This window comes from Dermacentor variabilis, chromosome 10, assembly GCF_050947875.1.
Source record: "Dermacentor variabilis isolate Ectoservices chromosome 10, ASM5094787v1, whole genome shotgun sequence".
Classification (NCBI taxonomy): Eukaryota; Metazoa; Arthropoda; class Arachnida; order Ixodida; family Ixodidae; genus Dermacentor; species Dermacentor variabilis.
The window spans coordinates 56,907,191-56,928,739 of record NC_134577.1 but is presented as its reverse complement, the minus strand read 5'-3'; the positions used below and the strand labels follow the sequence as shown (position 1 = coordinate 56,928,739).

The window sequence follows — 21,549 nt, the reverse complement described above, 5'->3', positions numbered from 1 at the left end:
GGTGCGAATTTGGGGGCCCTCCCATGCAGTCTTAACCTTCTTCAACTGGGCGGCGATGCGTCCACTCATTACGGAGTAATCGGTCCCTGTGTCGACTAAGGCAGTGACTGTGTGGCCGTCGAGAAGTACATCGAGGTCGGGGGTTCTTTGTCTGGCGTTGCAGTTGGGTCTTGGCGTCGGATCACGGCTGCGTCGTGTTGAACTGAAGCTGGAACGTCGCGTCGTCAAGCCGTCTTTCGTCGGTGTAGTCTTGGCTTCCTGACTTCATCGGGACGGTGGCGTGTCGTCATTAGGTCGTCGAGATGGTTTGTTTGTCGTCTTCATCGGCGGCGGAGGAGGATCTTCGTCAGTTCGACGAACAGCAACCGCACCTCCATCCGTTGCTGCTTTTAGTTTTCCAGATATGGGCTCGCTGACCGGCCCCGGACTGGGCCAGTGTATGGTCGGCGCTGCGGCGAGAGGTAGCGGCCTGGTGATGGCGAACGCGACGGTCATCGAGAGCTCCACTGAGTAGCGGTGATGTAGTCAGCGATATCGCGAGGGCGTTCACCTTGCTGCGGGCGCGGAGCGTTGACGGCGACAGACAGACAGACAAAGAACTTTTATTTTGGTCCTGAGAAGACGATGAGTGTCCCCGTTAGGGGGCAGCGTCTGCGGGCCGCACCCACGACGGAGCCGGGAGGTTGAGACTCTCGGCGATATCGCGGGCTCTCTGGACAGCCCTGAGTTGCTCTTCCTTCGCGGAGCTGGTGACGAGCCGGAGCCAGTCTTCCTCCGAAGAGGGAGACCCTGAGCCCCCGCACAAGTCGAGGCACTGCCAGAGCATGTGCTTAAGAGTGCATCTGGGATGTCCACAGCGCGGACAGCCCGGGTTGATGCCGCCTAGGAATTTTGAACAAATAAATGGAGACGGATACGTCTCCGTCTGCAGCATTCGCAGGGTGATTGCCTGTGGTCTGTTTAGGTGTGGGTGTGGAAGTGGAAACTTCCGACGCCCTAGTTGATAGTGCTTGCAGACCTCGTTAAAAGTAAGGAGAGGGTCCCTGTGCCATTGCCATCCCCCAGCCTCCGATTGCCCACTTCCTGCGCGGCGGGTGAGATCTCGCGCCTGGGAGTGAGCAAGTTCATTGGCGTTGGGGACGGCTTCATGAGCATCGCTGCCCATGTGACCGGGGAACCAGATTAAGTGCTTTTTGCCTGTCCAAGATGCTGCAGAGAGAACGCGAGCGGCTTCCTTGCATACCGAGCCTTTCATGAATGCTCTAACGGCAGCTCGCGAGTCTGTGAAGATAGTGGAACGGTTCGTGGAGGCCATGGCGATGGCTACAGCCACCTGTTCGGCTTTGTCGGCGTTCACATTTTGATGCGTAAGCGACGTCAGCAGCTCCCCCCGCAGCGATGTAGCCACCGAAACAAAATGATTGGAAGCAGCGTATTGCGCAGCGTCGACGAAGGCGACGTTGTCCTCAATCTTAGCCGCTAGGCTAAGAAGGGCCCTGGCCCTCGCTTTACGTCTGCCGTAATTGTGCTGAGGGTGCATATTTCTAGGTATCTGGGATACTGAATACATTTCTCTGACTTTGACGGGGAGCGCGCACTCCCTCTGTTTGGTGATGCACGAACCTTGACCGATATGCGCTAGTAGCTGTCTGCCGGCTTCCGTGGAAGCGAGTCTTGCAACTTGTGCCATCTGTTGCGCCTCGACTATCTCTTCAAAGGTGTTGTGGACACCTAGCTCCAACAGCCTTTCGGTACTGGTGCTCTGTGGGAGACCTAGTGCCTTTTTTATGCTCTTGCGAATGATTGTTTCTACCCTAGCCGCGTCCCTTCGGCTCCATTTGTGGGCCAGGGCTATATAGTTAATGTGGCTGATTAGGAAGGCGTGGAAGAGTCGCCTAAGATTATCCTCCGATAGCCCCCCTTTTTTGTTGGCCACCCTCGTGATTAACTTTGTCATGGAATCAGCTTTGGTAGCGATGCGCTCTAAGGTGTAGTCATTACTGCCGTCCTCCTCCAGGAACATGCCCAGGATTCTGATTCTGTGTACTACCGGAATGACGGATCCGGTCTCGGTGGTGATAGAGATATTGGGAGGTGTCCCTTTCTTTGCACCGATTGTGGGTCGGTATAGTAGCAGTTCCGATTTCTTAGCCGACAGGCAGAGTCCTGCCTTCGCAAGAAACTCCTGAACGACTGTGATCGCTCTTTGTAATTTTTCTTCGATGTACCCGTCGCTACCTCCCTCGCACCAGACTGTGATGTCGTCGGCGTAGAAGGCGTGACCGACACCCTCAATCTCGGCCAGCTTTTGGGAAAGAGCTCTCATGGATAAGTTAAATAAAAACGGGGAGAGGACTGCCCCTTGCGGAGTGCCTCTGGGTCCGAGATCGAATGTTCTCGAGCCCAGAGCTCCTAGGCGAATAGTGGCTTTTCTATCCTTTAGGAAGGAGCTGATGTACTTGTAGAATTTTTCTCCTAGACCTGCTTCTTTAATCGATTCGAGTATGTGAGAGTGTGTTACCTTGTCGAAGGCCTTTTCTAGGTCCAGTGCCAGGACGGCTCTGGTGTCTCTGGAGGCCTTGTCAATAATCTTGTGTTTTAGAAGCAGCATTACGTCCTGTGTGGACATGGATGGTCTGAATCCAATTTGATTAAACGGAAATAGATTCCCTTCCTCTGTGAATTTAGTGGCCCTATTGAGAATGACGTGCTCGGCGACCTTTCCCACACAGGAAGTGAGTGAAATCGGCCGGAGCGAGCCAAGCTCTAAGGGTTTCCCTGGCTTCGGGATGAGGATTACGGTCGCGTTACGCCACTCCAGTGGTACCTCGCCTGTCTCCCAAACCTCATTGATTTTATTTGTGAGGAGCTCGATGGCCCCATCATCCAAATTCTTTAAGAGTTTATTTGTGATCCCATCGGGACCCGGTGCTGATCTGCAATTGAGTTCGTATAATACCTCTCTCACCTCCGCGTACGTGAAGGGGGAGCCCAGAGGGTCCGTTTCGTTCTCGTGCGTCGCAGAGAGGTAGTCATTGTTTGAGCCGGGTTCGATACAGAGGTACCTCGAGGCCAACTCGTCTGTAATTTGTTTCTCGGTCATGCCAGAGTTCTTTAAGTTGTGGATGAGCCTATCAATAGTGAGCCTCTGATTGGCTTTGGATTGTTTGTCCCCAAGCAGATGCTTGAGGATGTTCCATTTTGCTCCGCTCCTCATTTGCCCGTCGACGGCGTTGCATACTTCGTCCCATTGTTGCCGAGCGAGGGTTTGGCTATGTTCATCTATTTGCTTATTAAGTTCTGCAATCTTTTTGCGTAGGCGTCTATTTAACTTTTGTGTTTTCCATTGTGCCTGTAGCGCGTTTTTGGCTTCTAGCAGGTGTGCTAATCTACTGTCCATGCGCTCTACCTCTTTGTCCGTCTCTATTTCCTTTGTGGAAGCAGCAACGTCTTCTCGGAGGCGGGCGAATAATTCCTCTAACGAGCTGTATTTAGTCTCGTCCTTCTTTCTGATAGCTCTAAAGAGGTCCCAATCCGTTACTCTGAATTTTCTGAGAGGCGGTGATGACACTCTTATCGCGAGGCTGCTGATGTAGTGATCACTGCTGAGGTTCTCTTGTAAATTGGTCCATACCGGTTCCTCCACATTCCTAACCATGGTCAGGTCTGGCGTGGTATCCCTGCTGACTGAGTTGCCAATTCTGGTGGGGTATTTTGGATCGGTGACCAAGGTGAGACCGCAGGCTGCTATCTGTGCCGCGAGGGCCTTGCCCTTGGCCGTATCTTTGATGTAACCCCAATCTTGGTGTTGTGCGTTAAAGTCCCCTGCTATGATAAGCGGATGATCGCCTGCAATTTGACATGCCTTCTGGAAGAGAGCGTTAAACGTCTCCCTTCTGTCGGCTGGCGAGCTGTACACGTTCAGAATGAAAACGGATTGGTTGAGTTTAGCGTTTTGGATGAGCTCGATCATGATGTGTTCGACTTTTAAGTTCGGCCTAACGTCGTGACGTAAATAGGCGAGACTCTTTGAGACGAGTGTCGCTATCCCTCTTTTGCACTCCGAAAAGTGCGCTTCTGCATGGTAGTCGTGAAGAGCGATCACATCGGTGAGTGTTTCCTGGAGGAGGATTACTGACGGCCTTTCGCTAGCAGAGCTAAGTAGTTGTTGCAAGACTGCCTTCCTTTTGCGGAAGCTGGCGCAATTCCATTGCCAGATAACTAGATTGCTTGAGTTAGCCATTTTACTTACGTAGTGGGGGCGTACCGAGCAGCGCAAGCTGTCTGTCGGATTCTAAAATTTCGATCCTCGCTGTGTGCTCGTTCAGTTGGAGCTTGATGGGGCTAATTTCGGCAACTATGTTCGATCTTAGCTGGTCAAGCAGTTGCTTAATCCCCGAGACGTTAAGCGTCTCCTCGTCCATGGGCTCGGGGCTCGCCCTGCGTTTAGCGCCTCTGTTAAGAGAGGCGGCAGCTTGGCCGCCGATCGCGCGTTCTCTCTGCTGCATTTCCTGCAATAATGACTTAATTTCAGATAGTTCCTTTTTAAGAGACGCGTTTTCGCGCTCGAGTGATTGAATTTTGCCTAGCGTTTGCTCTTGGAGTTGCCCTTGTTGTACGGGAGCACGGGTCTCACCTGTTTTGGCTGCCTTGTCCGCCCAGGTGGGTTGTGAGTTGATCCGGACCCGGGATCTGCTCCTGGATCTCGATCTAGAACGTTCCGCGGTGGCGTTCTTGGGAGCGTTCGTAGCTGGCGTCGTGGCTGGAGCTGGGGTTCCTCGACCCCCAGCGTTGCTCATTGCGTTGTTCTTCTTGTTGCCGCGTTTCCTTCCTCTTCTGCGTCGTCTCCTCACGACATAAGGAACTTGATACCTGTTTTTGCAAGTTCGGTCGCCGGTGAGGTGAGCGTCTCCGCAAAGCGCGCACTTGGGTAGCACACATTCGTGTCCGTTTGTGGTTTGCAAAGTTCCGCACTTTTCACACACTTTTTCGGTCGGTCTGGGGCAAACGTCGTGCCTGTGACCGACTCGTCCGCAGTTGCGGCAAGTGTCTATTTGCCTCTTGTACAGCGTGCAGCGCACCATGTTGGGGCCGCAGCGGACATAGTTGGGTACTTTCATGCCGTTGAACAGTATGATCACGGTAGTCGACTCTTTTATGCGCCTGACTCCGAGCACCATCGGGTTTCTGGGTGTGACAAAAAGGCTTTGCAGTGCAGCTTCGGGCAGATCGGCATCGACGCCTCTGACCACGCCTCTACAGGTATTACCCGGAGGCGTAATGTATGCCGCGATAGGGTGCCGTTTATCCGCCAAGATAATCTCCCGGACTTGGGAGTATGCACTGGCGTTCAATTCGGAGGGTGTGCTTATAACAAAGATATTCTGCATTGCATTCGCACACACGATATCCTCCTCGGCTGCCACCGGGGGCAGCTTGGCCGCCATTAAAATGGCGTTCGTGACTTTGATCTGACTGCATTTTCGCACGTCCAGCCCTCCCCCCGGGCGGACGACAACTCGAAAGTGGGATTTAGGCAGGCGCGGTAGCCTGGAGGCTGCGGCAACCTTTCTTAGCTGGCTGGCTTGTTTGGCGCCAACGCGGGCGCCTTTTTGCTTTGCCTTGCGCGTCTCGTTCTCGACGCAGGTTTTGTCCGCGTTCCGCTTCCTGTGAGCGGTAATCCAGCCGTTGGACTCGGCGTCTTCTTTGGAGATTTGCTCTCCCTCTACCATTGCCTCGTAAGGCATGGCGGAATGTTCTGGAACGCTCTTTGGCGTCGGCTAAGCGAGCGGCCGCGCCTTCCCGCGCTACGGCGGAGCCGATGTCGTGCTAAGCCAAAATAGGCTTAACCCTTGGTGTCGGAGAAAGGACCCACAAAAAAGGTTTGAGTGGACCTACCGTGATAGATGCGCCATCCAATTGCTCCTTGTAACTTCCCGGAGTCGTTCCAGTAGAAATTGTGAGGAAAAGGTACATTGGAACAAGTAGGTCAACTTCGGTTGGCGGAGCTGATGCAGACAGGTCCGCACGTCACGCCGCCAACTAGCGTCCTCCCCGTTGACGGCGAAACCTCGCAGTCCCATCTCCCGGTACGGGCATCGGCGATACACATGGCCGGCTTCTCCGCAGTGATAGCAGAGCGGGCGGTGGTCGGGGGCTCGCCAAATGTCCGTCTTCCTCGCGTTGGTGCGCTGGGCGGCGGGTGGGCGTGCTGGCGGCGGCGGCGGCGCACGACGGAATTGCGTCGTTGCAGGGCCCTGGCGTGGTCGCGGAGGGGGACCTTGACGGCGTGCGACGGCGGCGTATGTCATCGCTTCTGGCTGGGGCTGCGGTAATTGTGGTTGCAGCTCGGGAACTCCAAGCGATCGGTGCACCTCTTCTTTCACGATGTCGGCGATCGAAGCCACTTGGGGCTGCGACGAAGGCAGGACCTTGCGCAGTTCTTCGCGCACAATGGCCCTGATGGTCTCCTGAAGGTCGCCGGAATCCAGTCCTTGGACGGCGTACTGCGGTGTGAGCCTCTGGCGGTTATATTGCCGGGTGCGCATCTCCAGAGGTTTTTCGATCGTCGATGCCCCTGGAGAAAACTCAGCTACGGTCTTCGGCGGGTTACGAATAAGTCCTGCGAAAAGTTCTTGCTTGACACGCCGCATCAGGAAGCGGACTTTTTTCTCCTCTGACATTTCCGGGTCGGCGTGCCGGAAAAGACGGGCCATCTCCTCCGTGAAGATCGCGATCGTCTCGTTTGGCAGCTGGCAGCTGCACTCTGGTTTGCAGTAGGGCTTGGGCTCGCTCTTTTCGCACCACGCTTGTAAACGTTTGCAAGTAGCCGCTTCGGAACAGGTCCCACGTCGTTAAGGTGGCTTCTCGATTCTCGAACCAGGTCCTGGCGGCGTCTTCCAGAGCGAAATAGACATGCCGCAGCTTGTCGTCGCTGTCCCAACTGTTAAACGTAGCGACACTCTCATAGGTCTCAAGCCAGGTTTCCGGGTCCTCGAATGTTGATCCGCGGAACGTCGGAGGTTCCCTGGGCTGCTGCAGCACGATCGGGGACGCTGGGGCTGCCATTGGGGTTGCCTTGTCCACAATCTTATTGGTCTTCTCAGGTAGAAGTCCGTTCTCCGGGGGCAGCTGTTGAAGACGGCGGCTTGCTCGATGCTCCGGGACTACGTTGGTGTTCTCTTTGCGGTCCGGGCTTGGATCACGGATTGTCGGGGGCGTCCGATACATGAACGAAAAGCACCTCCACCAGATGTCACGTGGTGGTGACGTTGACGAACACAGTAGCAAATACTGTGAAAGACAAAACTAACTTTTATTGGGCGAACCTGTGCCCACAAAAACAGGCTACACATATAGCACAAAGATAGCGGTGAACACGGTCGGCTATCGTCGAAAATCTGATCAGCGGGTCAAGTGCGTCGGCTTTTATACAGCAGTCATCGAATGTTCCAGACTAATCGTTGGGACCCGCATGCCTTCCACAAAGTTCTACAACATTCGAGCCACGCGATGAAATAAGATAACACAAGGTTCGGCGACAACAGACAGCGGATAGAAGCATCGATAACTTTCCAGAAACTTCGGATACATGCAGACGCGTCCCGCGCTGTGCGATAACATTTGTTAGGCGGCGAAACGCGGTCGCCCGTTAAATATAAGTACACGTGCCACTATGATCGGAAAGTTAGTCAAGGCTACCCTAGGTATACCCATCAGCACCTCGAACGTGAAGCTCATGAACCTAGGTGTGCACAATACGATAGAAGAGATGGCGGAAGCGCAACAGATGGCGCAGGAGGAAAGACTGACAAAAACGCGAGCGGGCAGGCTTATACTCAAAGCGATAGGGACAGACTCCAATCGATCGATCAACCCGAAGGAATCCGAGGTAGAATTGAGCGCGAACCTTAGAGACACGGTCAGAACCACTCCCCTCCCGAGAAATATGCACCCGGAACACAATGTTAGCAGCAGAAAAGCGAGAGCGAAAGCTTTTTTGAAAGAAACTCAACAGCTAGGACAAAGGCGGCCCTTGTAGACGCTGTCTGAGTCAAAGGCAAAGAGGCCTACACGGCGGTGATGGTCGACAGCCGGGGCGAGGTACGGGATGCCGTCACCATCTTCACTAAGGATTCCATGGTGGCGGAGCAAGCCGCGATTGCTCTAGCCATCAGCAATCGTAAATGGTCTTTCATATATAGCGATTCCAAAGCAGCAATTAAGAGCTTTGACAAAAGCTATGTCGCTGGGAATGTGGCTAACATTATCGACAGGGTCGAAACTAAATGAGAACTGAAATCCGATGGTTTCCTGCCCATATGGGACAAGTGGACGAGACTCGGCCCAACCTCAACGAGGTGACGAACGACCTGGCACGAGGACTTGCTTGCCGTGCCGGTCAGAACCGAACCGACGCCCACTACCATTCCGGGGAGCATAAATATCACTTACTAACTTACAACGATATCACTAAATATTACTACTTAGGGAGTAGGCAATTCCCACTGCCACACGTGAAATTGAACAGGGCTCAGGCAGTCACGCTACGTTTACTGCTAATCGGGACGTACCCGACTCCGTATTTCATAAATAAAATTCACCCTGAAAGAGAAATTAAGAAAGAATGTAACGTGTGCGATGTCATCATTGACATCAGAAACGTGCTGGCGGGCTGTCCCGCGACTCTCGCCGACACCGAAGAAAAATGGCTTTATTGGCACAAGATGATATCAGGCTCTTCATATCAAGATCAACTACGGGCTGTCCAGAGGGTCCACGATGACGCCATAATGCTCGGCCTGGCGGTACCGACATGGACGCGGCCCGCCTCGGTCTGAAAATACCGGGCTTCAGGACTTTAATAAAGTTTTGTGAATGAATGAATAGACGAATACCAGACAGTTGGTGACAAAGTAGAATGAATTTAATTTATAAATGTAAGGGGGAGAAAGATAGAATTCACTCGTAGAGACCGTTGACCATTACATCGGTAATATACAGGCTAGCGATGCAGATATCAAATTAAAGCTTCAAGCATGGGCAGAGAATAATAGCGTTTTGGGAGAACTTCAGAATGGCTTCAGAATAGGTAGGCGTTTAGATGGTAACTTATTTGTTCTTACTCAGTGTATTGAAATATCAAAAGCCGAAATAAGAGCGTTTTATGTGGCCTTTTTAGACATTACAGGAGCTTATGACAACGTAGACCGCAACATATTGTGGGATATTCTGGAAGGGGAAGGCTTAGGTGACGATTGTCTACGGCTTTTGAGAGAGGTTTACCTAGAAAACACCGTTTGAGTTGAATGGCGAGGAATGAGGAGCGAGGAGAAAGTTCATAACAACAAGAGACTGGGGCAGGGGTGCTCTTTATCCCCACTACTGTTTATGATGTACATGGTTAGGATGGAGAGGGCGCTAGAAGGAAGTCATATCGGGTTTAATCTCTCATACGAAGATGCGGGTAGAGTAGTAGAGCAGCAGCTTCCAGGTTTATTTTATGCGGACGACATTGTGTTGCTAGCTAACAAGCAAAGTGATTTGCAACGTCTGGCTAATATCTGTAGACAGGAAGACAACAATTTAGGTTAGAAAATCAGCTGTTGTGGTATTCAATAAAAACAGTGAACAGACAATGGAGATTCAGGGCTAGGAACAACCTTGGGTAATAGAATATAAATACCTTGGTATATGGATAAACGAAGGCAATATATATATGGAAACACAGGAAAAAACAATAACAGTGAAAGGGAAGAGAAATGGAGCCATAATGAAGGACAGAGCGCTATGGGGGCAGAATAGGTACGAGGTGCTCCGAGGTATGTGGAAAGGTGTAATGGTTCCAGGATTTACTTTTGGAAATGCGGTTGTTTGCTTTAATTTAGGAGTACAATCAGGACTCCATGGGAACCAAAGGTCAGTGGGTCGCCTCGCATCGGGCGCTGACGCGAAGACTACAAATGAAGCTGTGCAGGGTGATATGGGCTGAACTAGTTTTGAAGTGAGGGAAGCTCGCAGTAAAGTTGAGTATGAAGAACGGCTGAGGAATATGGAGGAAAGTAAATGGGCTGGGAGAGTGTTCAGGTATCTGTACAGGAAAAAAAATGATTCACAGTGGAGGAAAAGAACTAGGAAGCTTACCAACAAGTATGCGGCCTGTAAGGTGGGCAACACAGCAACGAAAAACGTCAAGCGTAAAGTCAGAGAGGCTGAAATAATCTCATGGGTGGCGGCAATGGAAAAGAAACCTACCATGAGTAACTACTTAAGAGGAAAAAACGAAATCAGGAAAGAAACAGTTTATGATAACTCAAAGGGTAGCTTATTACTTTTCGAAGCGAGATCGGGATGCCTTAGAACACGCACCTATAAAGCGAGATATAAGAAGAAGCATGTGCCTGCTGCAGTAAAGCTAGGGAAACTATGGAGCATGTTTTATTAGATTGTGAAGACGTCTACCCAGTGGCCGAATTAGGCACCACTGCCCTCCTTGAAGCCCTTGGTTTCAGCGAAAGCAGTGGAAAAGGAAACATGTCCGCAATAGGGATTAGTAAGAGGCGATTGGGGGATTGGTGGAAGAAAAGTAGGAAAACTACAAAAAACGGAGACGTACAAAAGCACACTTCGCAATAGGGGATCAGAAAATTTGGTTGTGGAAATTCATAGTGTTTTTTTGTTGTTTAACCTAGGTAGGACATTAGGCAGTATAATAGCAAGAGCTTGGTGGCGCATCCCACCGCCCCGTTCCAAAGGGGACGCTCATAACATCCAACCATTCATCCAGGGGTTGATGAAGCTTGTGCGTGTGGTTCTTCGCGAATGATGGAGCGAATCAAGGCACGTAGCTCACTGTCGTTGGACGATTTGAAATCAGATGTGTCAGGCTGTAAGCGGATCATATGAAGCTCATCGAAACGCTGACACGTACTGATGATGTCTGCGGCGGTAGTGGTGTTCAGCAATACCAGATCATTGAATGCCACAGTCCCAATACCCTTGATCAGGTGGCGTACACGGTCACTATCTGCCATCGAGGTGTTCACGCGGCGGCAGAGGGCGAGGACGTCCTCTATGTACGAAGTGTACGACTCGCCCGAGTGCTGAACACGCTCAGCAAACGTCTTCTTGGCGATATCGGAGCGTTCAAATGAGTTCGCGAAAATAAGGCGTAGGTGTTGTTTAAAGGTGCTCTAGGTGACGAAATTGAACTCATGATTGTAAAACCACGTTTTTGCGACGCCGGTTAGGTAGAAGGCGACGTGTGGGGGGGGGGGGGAGCAAGTTTTGCAGAGTCGTTCCATTGGTTAAAGTGACTCACGCGCTCATATATCTTCCAGTCTTCATCGGCGTCACCTGGAAGTCCAGAAAACACTATTGGCTTATTCTTTCTGAGGGGTGGTGACTGTCCAAGAAGGTGTTCCCGCAGGAGCAGGCAAGGTGGATGTCGCGGTATTGGCCTGCTGGTCTAGGGACATGGTCGAGCGCAGTTGCTAGAGGCGGGGACCCAAGCGGATCTCCAGGGATGTAGCGTAGGTGAAGCTGGAGAGAGAACGGGAGTGAGAGGACGAAGGAACTAGACAGCACACTTCACCACCGGTGAGACAAGGTTTAGGCAGCCAGGCTCTTCTTTATTCTCCCGACAGGTCAGTTATATATATATATATGTATATATATATATATACTAGGAATTGTGTTTGTTGTAGAATTGTTAGTAGAAATTGTGTTGTTTAGATTAATTACAGCAATCGCCTGAGTCCAATAGCGTCCTTGCTCTATTTCGATACCTCTATAACTGTTTCGTACCCAGGAATAGCTATACTAGATTGATCTATGATTTTAAGTATTCGCAGCTGATGCGAAACAGTGCCGGTTTTACGATATTGGTAGAGTGTACATTAATATTGGCGCACTTGCGAGTCATCCAATGCTTTATTTGCTACATATGCAACACCGTGTGCATAAATGAAGAACGAAGTTTGTATTTAAGCTTACACGATCCGCTGGTTCCTGGCAGGGAAACGAAGCTACGCAGTGCGACAAGGTCTCCACAAAGTTCACGTTTGATTAAACAAACCGAGTCAAGCAGAGGGGCCAGACACTATAGTTAAAGCTCTTCGTTTAGGTTGGTTGAAATCCTGCAGTAATCGACTGTGACTACGCCACGCGCGAGTACTGCTTACCGCTGCACCATGTATTGTTTCAAGAAATGATGTAAGTGAGCTGTAAGCCCACTAACTCAGACTTATGCCAAGCGTTTTTACAAGCACATGTGTAAAACACGTGCAATAAATTTAACTTGCTTTAAGATTACAATAGTGTATTTCGGAAAATTTATTGAGGTTATGCTGTTGATGCGAATGTGCCCGTTCCGCTGTAGAAAAATAAAGGAAACCTAGACAACTTAATGGCAGTAGCATTGTGTTGAACCCAGCAATGAAGTCAGTGTCGTATAAGGAAATATCGCACCCATGCTTACCCTTATACGTCATTTGCAGAGCATACAGGGGCACGACCAGCTTTTATAGCGATGAGTACTCTTAGAATACTTCTCGCACTTTCCGGTATCTATATATACATATCTATCTGTGTTTGAGCTTAACCATGTTCGTTTCACGCTAACTTAGGTCACTGTGTCGTCTACCGTCTAATGGGTAAAAAATAGGGCGCACGGAGTAAGATGTACAATAGAGCCGACTCCGGCACTTCCCAATGCGCTTGCTCGATTCTCTTAACGATGCCGCGAACCCACTCGCCCTCAGCGCATGCAGCTGGTCGCCTTGCTTTCTCTCACCTCTGCTCGCCCGCTGCACAACAGGCCTTCGCTATAGGGCTTCTCCCCTCCTCCTCTTCTCCAGGCTTCTGCCCAAATACAGCGCGCGACGTACCCCGGAAATTGGATATTCGCTTGAGAAGCGGCTCCTACGCGGCCGAAGGGGGACTACATAGCAGATGACAAGCAAACGACGAGAAAATAACGAAGCTGCGTGTCGGTCTGATTGACTAAAACTGTCTAATGCAGAAGAAATGTGTTTTCTCTATTGACGAAAGAGCCACCTGTGTTTTTTGCATTAGCAATTGTGAGCGAGGAACTCGTGCCATGGCAAAGAATGAAACATGCGACTCGTGATTCACTGTTCTGAGACCTAGAGCAATTAAGTCGTCATAGAAGACGAAGTTTTGCTGAACTGCTGCCTATAGAGCATCAAACCAACCAGAGTTGTGCACGTGGCGTGCGCTGCACGCACTGTAATGTTGAGGTGGTAAGTGCATAAATTCTATGCGAACTAAATACAGCTGACTACAACAGACCTGCTGCATCGCAGTGACGTGGGTATATGCGGGAAGTGCTCGTTTCATTATTCCTCAAATAAAAAAGCACGGCTTAATGACCAAAAATAAAATCGAAATCTTACTATTAATGAAATCAATCCCACGGTGATAGTTGGCTTCATCGCCCTTTCAAGTTTACGGTCTGAAATAAGAAAATGAAAGTTGGAATCATGGCGTTTCGTATCATTTCACCTCAGTGTTAATTGGTAGTATAAGAGAAGCATGTTAAATATCGTTGGAACATGTGTGTAAACTACGCAGACACCTGCGACATAAGAAAACTACAAAGGTAAATGGCTTAGACGAGCAAACAAATTGATATATCAGCTTACGCGAGGTAGTCTTGTGTACAATATCCTGGTGTGTAGTTGTTGTCTGGTCGTAGAGAGGATTTGTTATAAAGTTGAGATTTTTAAGGAAGATCTTCTGGTCAGGAAGGATCATGACACGGTTGTGCAAAAATAAAAAGTCACTAGACTGCGCGGCACACGCCGCACAGTTACAGCGTAAGCTGTAGTAGCGGCTCCTATAAGAGCCCCATTGTCAGTAGCACGCACTAGAGGGTCTTCGCGGCGAAGTCTCTTAGCGTCGTTTTCACGACAACGATCTAAACCGTCAGCCCGGCGTCGACGGCGAGCTGTGGCTTCTGCTCTCTACACAGCGGTCTGCTGAGCCCGACATTAGCTGGGTGCAGCCGCGCGCTTAGCTCTATGATTCGGTTCTTCAGTAGCGGTTCGTACCTTGCGAGGAAGCGCCTTAACGTGCACCGAAGAGTAAACACCGGCATGGTGGCTACACGGCGCTCATATTACATCCCTTGCCCGCCCCATGATGATTATGATTTTATGGATCTACCCTTTCAAACTGGGCGGTGACAAAGAGTCACCCAGCCTGCGTGGGTTAAACAGCTCCACCTACATGCAGTGCGTCCACTTTGGCTTTGGATACAGAAACATCTACTCCAGCAGTGTCACGAGTTGTCACAGATCTGGGCTCTTCCTTGAACCTCAGTCACTGCTTCCTTACGCGAGCATCGCCTGGGTTCCATCACTTCAGGTATTAATTCCCGTTCCTTCGTAGAACAATTCGAATAGTCTGCAGGATGAGCTTCACCACCCAGACAACATTTCTCTTCCTGTGATTTACAGTCTGTGCTGTCATGATTTTATGCGCAAAGTACGCATCGAGCAATTGACCTGCCGCCTTTGATGCTGCGACCGTAACGCCAACATTTCAAGCACTGCTGTGATCGTAAAAAAAAGTGGCTCTACTCTTTACATCAGAGCCCATACCTTGATTTCAGATGAAAGGACTGTGCCCGCGAATGTAACAATGACCGATTCCGCAGGTGAACTATTGTTCTCAGTAATTCAGTTCCATCGGTACACAGAAACAGCACCCGTGACTGAAAACAAGTCTAATACTTCTGAGGGGCCCAGGCTCACGTCTACTCCGCGAACTGAGCCTTTCGAGCAAGCAAGGTGTGCTGGAGTAAACAGGCTCACAGGATTCGATGCAAACTTGGAACAGTTGAGGAGGTCTCGAACGCACTCCTGCTTTGACTAACAGGACAGAATACCACCGCGACTTAACTTACGGACCTCGGTGATCTTCTGCCCATTAGTAGGCGCTAGGGCCACAGGGACATTATTGATGCCACTGCGTAAAGAAGTGTCTATTGGCCACTATCGGGCAGTGATACAAGCTAGCCAAGACCTTGACAGGGAGAAGAGACATCAGGTTAGTGTGACTGCCTTAAACTCGCGACACGCTAAATGGAAAGGTGAAAAAAAGAAACGATATGCAAATCAAAAGAACAGCGAAAATGCGAAAAGAACAATATAATACCGCCGCCCAATACTTGACCACACCGCTGGCGGGGTGAGCGCCCACGCTTGCAGAAGGTGAACTTATCCAAACCATATGAATGTGCTGTGCCGGCGATACAAAACAAATGTCAAAGGATAGCAGTTTCTATGAAGGCTTTCTTGAGATATTTGGTGATGGAGGAATAAAAGCCATCTCTAGGACTAGATGTAGACTATGCATAGCGCATTGCAGACATGGGGGAAATTCCGACTTTGCGAAAATTTAATGCCAAACACGTCACATTCCCTTATGCGTTTCGGTGATCGCGGGATACGAGTTCTGTTGGGGCGTTCTTTCAGCGGCCGAAATGCTACCGATCTCTGAGGACTCATGATGTTCGCGTCGCGCAACACTGACAGATAAACAGACAATGAGTTCATAAGGATGATGAGGAGTAATGTGCGGCTGCGTAGGTCTCATCACGGTTGATAATGGTTCGACGCGCATGGATCAGGTGCTGAACAGCGATAAGAGCTTATAATGATTGGAAAAATTCTGATAAGATTGATAAGGACCGGCAAAGGTTGGTAAAGGTCGGATTGAGTCCGGCAAGGTTGACAGAGACCGATAATAGTGGATAAGGGCAGATAGAGGTTTTTAATGATCGGATAAATGGCGATAAGATTGATAACAACCGATAAGAGTTTATGAGTGCTTATGCTGGTTGAATCAAGTTTGATAAGATTGTCAAAGACACCAGGCTTCGGGGAGATGAGCAAGTGGCACAATGCTTACGCATACTCAAAAAATCCCCAGAGGAGTTTCTGCGTGAATGTTTCCTTCTAGCCCATTACAGAAAAAGGAAATGAAAGATAGGGTTCAATAGATAGCTGTCTTATTTCTGCCACCGCGCTTAACAATAACATCCACTCCAGTTATCTTCGTGTGTTCAGGAAACACATCAGATTTAAGAACCCGAATCAAACACTGAGAGATCACAGCAGCTATAAATCGCAGAACGCATTCAACTCGTCAGATATTTACATTGTTTTGCCTAAAGATTTAACATCGTTTAACATCATCGCGGGGTAAAGTCTAAAAATTGTGGTATATTATGACAGGCGTACAATGGATGCCTGTGCTGCCTTGAAGGATGACTAGAACATTATTTGAAACTGGTGTGAGGTTTGGCACATGACTGTGGTGAAAGACGACGATGGCAGCTACACATATGGCACAAGGCGGGAAATAAGAGAGCACGAGGGTTGGCGGGAAAATAAACGGAAAACACAACCGAAGGTGCAGCTGCGACCACGAAGGCTGATGGAGCGAGCCGAGCGAGGTTCGTGGAACGAGTCCCGAGAGGGCTACACAGGTGAACCACTGGGAAGCCTCGTAACGGGTCGCGAACTATCTAGCAAAGGGTCCTGCTCCCATTCCGTGCCTCGCAGATTCCTAGGCCCTTGGTGGTTCCTGCGCTGTTGTAGTTCAAGCTCTACCAGGGATCCTGAGCCACCAAGCAAACGGCTTGCCTCTGCGTCACCGCCGCTGCCTACCCAAGTTGCCTCCGCCGCGTACGACGTAATTGGGCCGTATGCCGTGACGCCCGGACCAGTTAGTGGGCCAGTGACTGAAGCCGTGTAGGGTTCCGCGTCGTAGGATTTCGAAGAAAGTCCTAAAATGTGCTAAGGAATCTCGTTTGTGGCTGTGTAAGAGTGCAGTGCTAATTATATGTCCGCCTGTGCAACCCGTCCTATTATCGCCTTCGAGTTGTTCCTCACCCCACCTCACGTCAACAAACGTGACGGTCCACGCTATTACTGTACAATGTCTCATAATTTGCACAATATTGTAAACATGTGTTTCAGCAGAAAAAAAGAAGCCGCATCATTACACTTTTCATATAACAGGCACAGGGCTCTCGTCAGTTGCAGAATTCAAATATCTCGGCGCGTGCTTTTCTCCTGGGCTGTGGTGGCGCCCACATATCGACTGTGTTAAGAGCAAGGCTTCTCACTCTTCAGGCTTCCGGTGCAAAAAGTCACAGTTTTGCCTGAAAGGCGCACCAGCGATTGCTATGGCAAATTAGTAGACAGCTTCTCAACATAAGGATATTAATTTTATCGGCCGTATAAACCTGCAAGCATTCGCTTATAACTAAATTCACAAGCATGGTACCACGCAGCACAAGCAAACATGAACACATTTCACTCGATGACAAGGGAAACGCGCAGTCAAAACACTGAAGTGAGGAAGCGCGGCTGCAGCAACCGGCAAATTAACCTTCGTGCTGCCTTTCCCTACAACGTGAACTACACGACGAGAACACAGCGCACACGAAGGTATCGGCCCTCGGTACCCGCTGGCACGCTTAGACTCTATCCCCATCGCAAATCACTGTAAAGGTACGGCCAGCGCGTCCGCGTCGTATGCAGCAGCCGCCGAAGTAGAACGACCGCCCCTCTGTCCCCTCCTCCGAGTGCACTGCATGCGACGTAAGACGGTGCGCTTCCTCCCAGCTTTCCTCCTTCGCGAGCGCGCGCGTGACCTGCCATCGTCAGTCCACCCTCGGACAGTTTCACTCACACATACAGTATACGGTGCGCGGGGTTGATGTTACCGCCCTTGGACTTCGTACCAAAGATCACGACGATTGCGACACCGCCGGCGGAAATGCGTCTGGAGTGTCCATATAATTGTTATCGGAATATACGCGAAAACGCTACCTCTGCAATGCAAGAAAGTGTTGTACGAAATAAATGTGCGCCCTATACTAGAATACGGTTGTCGCATGTCTGACCCCTAGTTGACAACTAACATAGACATGTTGGAGCAAATACGAAATTCCGCTACACGTTTTAAATCAAAGTGTATGTGTGCTTGCTGCTAAACACAATCTTGGCCTAGAATTCCCTAAGGAACAAGGATAAAACCGCCGCTTGAAATTTTTTCATAAAATGTACTATTCCAGGACTACTATATTTCGCGAAGCATATATTTCAAAGCCCGCAATACATTTCTTCTCGCCTTCACCAGGTACATAAAATAAAACAAATACGGTGTAGGAGGGATTCTTGTAGCTTATCCTTTTTCCTGAGAATGATCCATGACTTGAATCCACCATCACAAGACGTTGTCAGCATTACCTCAAACGATTCTTTTCTTTGATATTGTAACGGACCACCACGCTCTCTGCTGGCTTTGGTCCTCTTTCCGCCGAGTGGGGCGCTCCGAGAAACTCCTTCCGTGCTACAAAAGCTCTTACCGTGTTCTACGTCAAGTGACCAATGTCACTTGCGAAATAATTCCCGTGACCTCCCACATGCCACCCGGTTCCACATCACCTGACGTCGTACACGTCTCTCGGCTTCAGCCTTATTATGCACTTAGCGATGGCCCCGTCTGAAGCACCGGGACGGTGCTTTTTCTGCCGGGGGTCGTGTTACGGGGAAAAGAGGACAATGTCGTCAACGATGAAGACGACGAAGTGGCAACAGCCTCTCGGGATTCTAGGCTGCTGTTTATATATACGCCTTGTAAATACACCGTGTAAATAGTTTTATACCCGTGACAATACCTGTGACTACCATATGTATTTTTGCTTTCGAGTGCATAGTGTTTCACAATGAAAACATGTTACTTAAATGGCTGCAAAATCCCTAATTATTTATATATGTTTACCATGTGTTGTTGCACTTGCCACCTGTAATTTTCTCCCTCTGAACTCCGCCCCCCCGCCCCTCTCACTGCAATCCGGACGCTGGGGGTAATGTGCATAAATACATAAAACAATTAAATAAAACTCCGCTAGTTGTTTTTGAGATCCACTCGCGCACTGAACCTGAGAGTTTCCCAATAAGCCCTTTACATAGTGCCACAGCAGCAGATATCCGATTGTACAAGCAGCTAAGCAAGCTGCACCCCTTCAGTTCCTATGAACTTTCACGTTTAACATAGAATCCTTAGATGCATTAGAGATTCTCTCATACAGATACAGTCAATAAACATAAAAACAGCAAGGGAGCCTGTTTCTACACTCATCAAAGCCCAGGTGGGGGATTCGGAAGGGTGTAAGCAATGAAACGTAGATGCAAGGCTTATACAGGTTGTCCCAGCTATCATGCGCCAATATTTAAAGATATGCGAATGTCACGTAGGTAGACAGAAACAAGATAATGTTGTTCGCAATCGCTTGGAGGCACTCAGATTATTTTTTGCTTTTCACCTAATTACCTAATTAGTTTTAATTATTCAACTTCTCAAATATTATAATTATATGAAATATGTCAACGAGAAAATTGTAAACCAACATGAAAAACTCCCTGTACAGCTTTTTGTTCTCAATACCTACTACATAAGAGGGCTTTTTCTGAGCGTAAAAGAAGACCGCCAATACCTGCAAAGTGCTTCGAGTAGCCAGTCGCGCGGCAATTTTGCGTGCATTTGCAGGCTTCTTTCACGCTCGGAAAAACATTTTTATGCAGCAGGCTTTGAGGAACAGAAAGTTGTACCGGGAGTTTTTCACGTTGCTCTACAATTTCCTCATTGACACTTTTCATCGAACTATAATATTTGAGAAGGTGATTCATTAATTAAGACTAATTACGTAATTATGCGGACTGAAAAAAATAACATGAGTATCTACAAGCGATGGTAAATAACATTACCTTGGTTATGTCCAGCTACGTGGCATTTGCATACATTTAAATCTTGGTGGATAACACTTTGGACATCTTGTACATACGTACCTACTCTCCACCTGCTTTAAAAGACCAGTTCTGAGATGAAAACTCTTTGTTTATATAGACGGTATCTTGTATAGCCAGTACTGGTATTAAGATTACCTTTCTCTGTAAACTGCAGGTAACATTTTCACTCCTAAGATTTAAAGTTCACGAAAGCGATTAGTTTAGAACTTTACAAATGTCGCCTCACATTTAGTTAAACCACTTGAGCGTCAATGGCATAGAATTTATCAAGGCGCTCCGAAATGCACATTTACACCGAGTAGGTCTACCGTTGCTCCTTAAGCTTCTAAATATTTCAGCAAAGTGCATTGTATATTTGTATGAGTATTATCGTGAGGCTAGCGGATAATAATCGATATTTAATCCTCTTATGACGCAACACAATTCCTGATAAACCTGATAAACTTGACAAAATTTATCATGTTTATTTCGCAACGTAGAGCTTACATTCATAAAAAATAAGTGGAATGGCATCTGAGGTATAATTCCGTAGAGTAATGAAATAACTAAATATTGGATTTCTGCGCTACCCACAACTTAATCTTCGACTCTGCGTGCAAGAAATCAAGGGTATTTTTGTTAATCGCGCGCTGTCGAACTAAAGGTAATATAAACGATACGCTGAGCATAACACGGTTAAAGCTTCCAGAAAAATAAAACGACCAAAACAGTGGCCTGTGGAAGGTATCATAAGTACAAATGCAATAATACCGCCGCATTTGCGCTGCTTGTATTTTTCTAAAGTGGTCATTCTTTACGCTCTGATGGAAGTCGACATACAGGGTGTTTCACGCAGCTCGAGCCAAATTTTTAAAACATGCAAACGCCGCGTAGCTGGACCGAACCAAGGTAATGTTGCTTGCCGTCGCTTGGAGATGCTCAAATTAATTTCTTTTGCAATTCCCATTTTTGCAATTTGCCTGATTATATAATTAGTCCTAATTAATTATTCAACTTCTCAACTATTATAATTACATGAAAAGTGTCAACCCGGACACTGTCGAGCAACATGAAAAATTCCCGATCCAGTTTTGTGTTGCTCGATGCGTTCTACATATGTTTTTCCGAGCGTGAAAGAAAGCCGCGAATACACGCAAAGCGCCTTCAGCTGCCAGTTGCGCGGCATCGGCTTTTCATATTATAATTGATATCGCCGGCGATATGGTCGCCTTCTAGTTATTTTGTTCAGCCTTAGGGGCTTCTCGTCACAAGAGCGCCTGTTCCCTTTAATCTTTCTGCAGCCCTCAGAGGAAGTCTCATTGGACACGTGACAATTAGAATATTTGAGAACATTCACCTAGGAATGCGTCAGCAGCGTCGCATTTACCGGAGCAGGAGAACAAACCTGTCCTTTCGCGCATGCCCTTTACGCTGCTCAGTATCAAGAGTTTATGACATTGAAGTGACTTCCATACGAGCGGTCGCGCAAAATGTCGAAAGCAGCCCGACTAGGAAGGCCAGCAGTCGCTCTTGAACCCAACCGGAAAACAACCCGAGTTGCTCTGCCGGGCAAAACCTGCAATGAAGTTAACTTTACTAGCCGGCTTAACAAGGGCATAATTGTGGGGCTATAAATAACCCCGTTTACACCTTAAGGCACACCAGCAACGACGTGTAGGTACCGGGGTAGGAAAATCGACCATCATAAGATCAACGTACG

At 48.8% G+C, this 21,549-nt stretch overlaps 1 long non-coding RNA gene across 4 annotated transcripts in view; it reads right to left on the bottom strand.

Moving 5' to 3' along the window:
• LOC142559552 (uncharacterized) overlaps positions 1–19,934 on the bottom strand; it is a 96,578-nt gene extending 76,644 nt beyond the window's left edge. Inside the window, exons 1-2 of one of the 4 annotated variants that reach the window (XR_012823155.1) lie at positions 19,890–19,934; positions 13,416–13,474 (exon numbers count right to left, since the gene is read on the bottom strand). This is a non-coding gene — a long non-coding RNA (uncharacterized LOC142559552). The other 3 variants (XR_012823157.1, XR_012823154.1, XR_012823156.1) reach the window with 3 other exon arrangements.
• Positions 19,935–21,549: the final 1,615 nt, after the last annotated feature.